The sequence below is a fragment of the Plutella xylostella genome, chromosome 6 (genome assembly GCF_932276165.1).
Source record: "Plutella xylostella chromosome 6, ilPluXylo3.1, whole genome shotgun sequence".
Taxonomy (NCBI): Eukaryota; Metazoa; Arthropoda; class Insecta; order Lepidoptera; family Plutellidae; genus Plutella; species Plutella xylostella.
Genome location: NC_063986.1, coordinates 9,113,955 through 9,121,002, shown reverse-complemented (window position 1 = coordinate 9,121,002; position 7,048 = coordinate 9,113,955). Strand labels below are relative to the sequence as shown.

Here is a 7,048-nt window from a genome sequence, read left to right as displayed (position 1 = left end):
TTTAAACCGTGTTTTAAGCACGTTTTTAGGTGCACATAGTGAATGACATATCGATATTTATCGTACAAATTTGGTATTAGTTTTGCGCTCTTTCCACCGGGAGCTGTGCACCGATCGGGACAAAATGGAAAATCGTTGTGGTCATCATGTAAATTTTCGGGATAAATAATGTCAACTTCAAGAATGAAACCAAAAGTTGCATTATCGGGAACTGATGCGATGTCTATAGTATCCACCTCTGACTGCTCTAAAAATCTGAAATCCGATAGAGGTAATAATGCTGACATGCTGAAGCCATACAAATTGTTGGCATCAATGTAGATAATGAAAGAGTCGGGCAGTGATGGCTCGTAATCAGGCATGTATTTATTGTTTGCTTTAGCATATCGCTTGGAGCACATACATACACCACCTCGTATTCCATCCTGAATCATACGGACGATTGCCAAATCACTAAGTAACTCTAATCGAACTTTTGTTTTTAAAAGCATCGCGTCAAAAGATAAGCTAGGAGCTGTGAGGTAAAATGCTGGGTCTAATTGGTAATATCGTTTGCATGTCTTGCGGAAATTTTCAAAAATGTCGGCTAATAGCAATACATCGGTTTTTACGTAGAGATCGGTATATTCACCCAAATCATTTATAGAGAAGGTTTCCCATACTGTTTTCGCGTGCTCATAATCTTGATCGGAAATATCTTGATCACTGATTGAATTATAGAAATATGATTTTTGGGGAAGATCTTTCTCTTCATAACGTTCCCACTGTGACATGTAGTCATATGGATAAACGCCTTTGCGAGTAAGTAAATTGAACTCATTCTCAATAGGAAAAAATGATTTTAACAGGGAGAATTCCTCTACTTTCATAGTTTTCGTGAGTTTATCCAAACTAGTACCCAAAAATTTATATGAATCGATAAAACGAAGTTGGATACCTTCATTTTTCGATAGCGGTATATATTTTGTAAAAGAAATATAGTTCTCTTTGGTTTTGGGTATTTTTTTTATTGCACCCGGCGCTGCGCCTAGCTCTTTAATAAACAAATGACAATCGTAACCTGATAAATTATGAAAAACTATAGGAACGAAGTTTGGTAATTTAAATTGTAAATTGCAATGACTGTGAGCCGCCCCCCGATAAAGACCTGTGATATGGCAATGATCTCGAACTTTATCGAATAATAAAAGATGATCACAAATATGACAGCGGATAGCAGTTTCAAAACTTTTAAGATTATCTTCTGTAAATATAATTTTTACATTCTTTTTTAAAACAGCATATATTTGCTTTGTGTCTCGATAAAGCCATTCAACAAACTTTGACACGCAGTCTGTACCGCGATAGCTAACATACCGATTATACTTTTCATCCATAGTGCAAACAATATAGTAACCAAATGCTGACGGGACATGTTGTTGCAATGTGCTAGTGCTCGCAATGTCGGGATCGGCTTCACAACCTTGATGACGTTGAAGCATTGTTTCAAAGTCGGCGTAAATAATAAAGGGCATATTTTGTTTTCGTTCATAATTCTTAAATGCAAGAAATGAACCTTGATTAGGGAGGACTGTTGCAATACCTCCACACAAATGATTTTCTACTTCATTCGATGTGTTGAAAAAAAGGAGGCAAGAGTCACAAAAATGTAACTGCTGATGATGTTTTGTTATTTGACTTCTGACCAGGCGGGGAAGATTTTTAATTAAGCAAAAGTGAGATCCCTCATCATTCTCTAGAAACAGTAAATGAACTATATTTTTTGCAGTAGAAGAGTCTGACCTGTACAATGGGCCTATAACAGTTTTCTTACCCTGCAGACCATATACAAAAATAGCTATATCTGGATTATTTTTTTCGAACACTGCAATGTCTGAAAAATTTGTTGGAAATGACATACCCTGTATGTTAAAAATATTACGAAAGTCTGGATAAGACGAAACCCTGTCGGGATGGCTTTTTGAAGGAAATAGAGCAGCTGTAACACACCAAAGAAAACAGTAAGGATCATCATTTTTAATATTGACACACGCTTTTTTGTTTTTTATAAATTTTGGTAATTCTATGAAAGATGACCCACTTAATGGTTGATATTTATTGATGTTGATTTCAAGATGAGAGTTACTCAAAAAGGTCCAGCCGCTATCTTGCTCGGAAAACTCTTCAATCTTTTTTTTCAAAGTGCTTTTAATTTCTGAGAAAAAAGAATCGAAATTGTAATTCATGTGTAGAGTTACGTTTTTCGTTCCAAACGACTTTAGTTCTTGCGAATCATTTTTGTACATTAGGAAAAATGAGAATAGCTCAATATTTACTTTTATGCAAAAGTGGGTTTTCAATGACTGATTTATTAGAGATTTTATTTTATCATGAATAGACTGAAAAAATGAATCCAATGAACGCTGTGCATCATCATTAGCCTTTATCTTATAAGTCGCAATGCGATTACGGAATGCAGAGGCAAGAATCTCAACATCATCTGACAAGCGATAAGTTACAGCCCTGCTTTTGTGGTCACTGCTACGCAAGTGCCCTACCCAGCTTTTCGGGTTGATAAGAGTTTTACAAGTAGTACAGTAAGGCATTGTAGCTATAAAATTGAAATTGATCAGAACTTTAAATAAAAATATCTAGTAAGGCTGCGTAAATAAAAAATTGAAATTGACCAGAACTTTAAATAAAAATCCTATAAGTGTAACTAACTATGATTAGTAGGTAAAACAAAAAAAACCTAATAACTAAAACGAGAAAATATTATTATTTTATATTTATTTTAACGTTATAAAATTTTACTTCAACAAAAAAAACCTAATATTATAGAAACATAAAATATTATTTATTATTATAATAAATAATAATATTATTATTTGATATAAAAAAATAAACATAAAATATTATTTATTATTATTATATTATATTATTATTTTATGTTTATTTTTTCGCCATAAAATGTTGGCTCGGTGTCTTCGAAGAGTGTGTATACACTCTTCATGAATTTTTGTAAGGCCTCCCAGTGAGGCGTGTCTTGATCGGCTTGCAACCGAACAGTCACCAGAGCCTTCTTCCACCTTTCTTGTGAGGTGGTACTGGCAGCATCGACGGTGTTATACACCTTGAGCTCCACATAAAACTCCCCTTCCGTGGGAGCGGCGCGACGAACGTGACCGCTGGCAACTCGCGTCACGATACTGGAGCCCAGCTGATGCTGCTCTGGGCAGGTTTTCGCGACCTTCTCGGCGTCGCGAATAATTGCGAAGAGATCTCCAGCCGGCTTCTTCTTAGTGGTAGATCTGTGAAAAAGAAATAAAGATAAGATGACTATTTAACTAAAAAATAAGAATATTATTACTGGTCTGTGTATTTATTTATCTAGTCAGAAAGTAGGTCTACAATAGAGCGAAGTGGTGATGAATCGAGCTAGCAAACGTAACGCATTCACGTGACACAAACAGTTAAGAAACTAACCAAAATTTTACAAGTTAACTACAATGGGACCTTTTTGTAATACAGTTAGGTTTTAAAATTCTCGCGCTAAATTGTTCAATTAAATTAGTTGTTATTTTATAAAATTATAGTAGGTACTTTATGTATATATTATTTATTTATGTAGATAATATTTCTTTGTAAAAGTGGTTCAATTGCAATTTCCTTAGTAAAATGATGATTAAAGAAATTTCATTCTGAATTTAAAATGTTTTATTATACAGGGTGTTGCAAAAAGGATATGCGAAGCCGAAAGTGGGTGAAACTTGGTGAAACTCAGGGGGTCAAACTAAACTAGAATAGGGAGTTTTGTCAATTAAAGAATTCGTTAAAGTACTTTGTCAGAATATTAAATATGAAAGTATTGATTGCTTACCTAGCCGCTTCCTCGTTGGAACTCGACACCTTGCGCTTGGAGCCCGCTGGAGACTTCGGCTTCCTGCTCAGCTGCACAGGATATTCTAACTCTGAGTCCGACCTGGAATAAATAAAAAAAGATTTTTGGTTTTAATAATGATTAGAAAAGCCTACAGTAGAACGGAAAAAAATATAATTATAATTAAATAACCTAACGAAGCTAAGGTTAAAAACCCTCGATATTAAAACAAATGAGTGTATAAATTAAGTACGGAACCCAAATCGGTTCACCCGTTTAAGATCTAGGAAAGACATACAGACAAGTCAAACTAATTAGTCGTACAGAGGAACACAGAAACATAAGGATGAAAGTTACATTATTGATTGCTTACCTAGCCTCGTTGGAACTCGTCGTAGCCTTGCGCTTGGAGCCTGCTGGAGACTTCTGCTTCTTGCTTAGCTGCACAGGCACTGGCACACCAGGATATTCAAACTCTGAGTCCGACCTGGAAGAATTATTAAAAAAAAAAAAACAACTTTAGTTTACATAATGATAAGGATTAAGACGTACAGTCTCGGTGAGAAAAACTGACTGTCTCCGAAAGTACAGTTGAATAGAGAAAATAAAGACATAAAAATTTAATACAAGAAAAAAATATTAGTTGTAGTTATACTCACTAACATTTCGATATCAGGAACTTGGATACGACGAGAAGCTAGCGACAAGTAGCGAGGTGATCGCAGAGAGTAACACGCACAGAGTAACGAGATGGTACTGAAGACGATTTCGGCACTGAAGAGTTTTAGGGAAATCGTTAAATATACAGGTTTATATAGTTTTTCTTGTGTTTAAATTTAAGTATCAAGTACTGATTTAAAACAAAAATGAAAATGAGCTTTGTTCGTAGGATTAATTATGTTTATAAATCGGAAGCAAAAACAATAGTTATTACATTTTGGTTTCAAACACCTTAAATTTTTGCACCACCTCCAAAAAGCATATGCCCAACCAGTCATGTTGGCCTCCGGCGAGGTCACGCCAGTACGCAATAGCCATAGAGTCAGCATATTTCGGAGACCAATTGATGCGGTCGCGCAACTTGCGTCATTCAGTGAAAACAATAATATCGTATTACTTGTCAGGAAGTTGTGCAATCTGAAGTAAGTGCAGGGCTTAACATAGGTATGAAATGAAAATAGTCCAAGAGCCGTGTATTGTAATTTGGTTGATTCAAATATTTATTGTTTAAATAGCTTGATCGTTTCAAGTTTTTTTTTTTGTTTTTTGTGATACCTACTGAAAGCGATCACTATAACGTATGCTTCTACTATAGGTACATATATAAAAATAAAAAATGATTGTATTTATGTATAGCTACTTATAACGTAGATTACGTGGGTATAAACATTGATACTTGCATAGGTAACAAGCAAGCTACCGAATGAAAAAAGAAAAAAACTTCTAAGTAGTAGTACAACTTTAATAAGTACTAATAATACAAATTATTTGAAGTATTTAAAGATAATATAATTTAGAAGTTTATCGCATATTATTGTAAGAATGTTTTTTTCTGTCTTGCTCCTGGTCTACTATTTAGGTATGACATAGATAGTAAACCTTTTTTAGGATTAGAACTATAAATGTTTTTATATTTTTTTAAGGATTATTGAAATTCATTAGTTATCCATTTTTTTTTATACTGATAAGTCATGTAGGTAATATTATCTGAGATTACAAAAAACTGAGAAGTTTTGTCTGCGTCCGGTCTGGGTCACAGATAATTACTTTGAGCAATAAATAAATGAAAACCAAATATAAAGTCAGGAACGAGACAGTACAACTTATACTATTTGGTGTGTGCAGGGTATAATTATGCTTGGAATAAATTAATAATAACTTCTTGAAGTTGCATTTATGAACCACTGATTACTAACCCCTGTCGGTTACCTACACCGCATACATAGTCAGTCATAATACCGTTCTAATCAAAGTGTCAGTGAAGTTGTTATTATGCAATAAATTAAATTAAAAAAATCCTAATAAAGGATACCCAAAGAGGATGTAGTTAAAGTTTCATATTTCTGTAAAATGTTCTGTATTTGCTGTAATAAAAGATATACAGGAGACGTCAATCTGATCACATATTTTTTGCGGGAACATAAGGTGTTCTCAGTGTTTCTACTACATGAAATATAATACAGGTAAAAATACGAGTATTTCTTAGTTTTGCCAATAAAATAACTCATTGTAAATTTTGTGTCACTCTAACGAGTTTGCAAATTAAATTTGGGGTGTTGAATCTTTCTTACAATGGGAGACGTTAATCTGACCACAAAATTGAATTGAGACGAACTGTAATTTTTTGTGTCACTGTTAACATGAGAGACCAACACGAGACGTCAATCTGATCGCAAAGATATTTGTGGTGTTGAATCTTTCTAACAGTGGGAGACGTCAATCTGATCGCAAAATATTATAAAGTCGAAAATTCTATGTTTTGTGTCATTGTCTGAAAAATCATCACGAGAAGTCAAACTGACACCAGATTTTGTAAGACTTGATATTTGTAAGACTGAAACATTTTAGAGTGGGAGACGCCAATCTGGTCACGAAATATAATGTAATTGTACAAAATATAAATAATACAAGTATACTTTACCCTAAAAAATATTTTATGTCATCGAAGAAGCGAAAAAGACATCTCAATAATACCGTGAATAATAATATGTGCTGTTGTATCTTTAATTATGGTTATTCAATCTATCTATTTGATATACAAGAGTCGGTATAACTTGGGAATCCTTTAACTAATGTTATGGTGTGTTGTGCTTAAATGTTTTTGCTCGTTGGTTTTTTTGGTGAGTACCTAGCATTTAACCTGTTTTTTCTTTGTAAAACCATATCATCGTTTTTTAAGTGCAAGTAATTTTCGTTCATCGGTTGGACCAAGACGGTTACACTCCGATATTATTGGGTGTTCTATTACACCTTGCATTCGATTGGGCGAACGACGAGACGCGCCGCCGTCGGCGCGGTGAGAAGTGAGCTCAAACGAATGCAAGGTGGAATAGAATGCCCAATAATATCCTACTACTTACATTGTATGTTTTTGGTCTGGCAACCCCGCTGGACTTAGAATATTTGGGTAGGCCAATTTGTATTAAATTAAGCGTTAGACAAACACGGTGGTAAATCCCTCGTTAGACT

At 34.3% G+C, this 7,048-nt stretch overlaps 1 long non-coding RNA gene across 1 annotated transcript; it reads right to left on the bottom strand.

Moving 5' to 3' along the window:
- Positions 1-3,887: 3,887 nt before the first annotated feature.
- LOC119691818 lies at positions 3,888-5,730 on the bottom strand. The gene is made up of 3 exons (XR_007266357.1): positions 4,523-5,730; positions 4,233-4,346; positions 3,888-3,961 (listed from the first exon to the last, which is right to left on the bottom strand). It is a non-coding gene; the product is annotated as an uncharacterized LOC119691818 (long non-coding RNA).
- Positions 5,731-7,048: the final 1,318 nt, after the last annotated feature.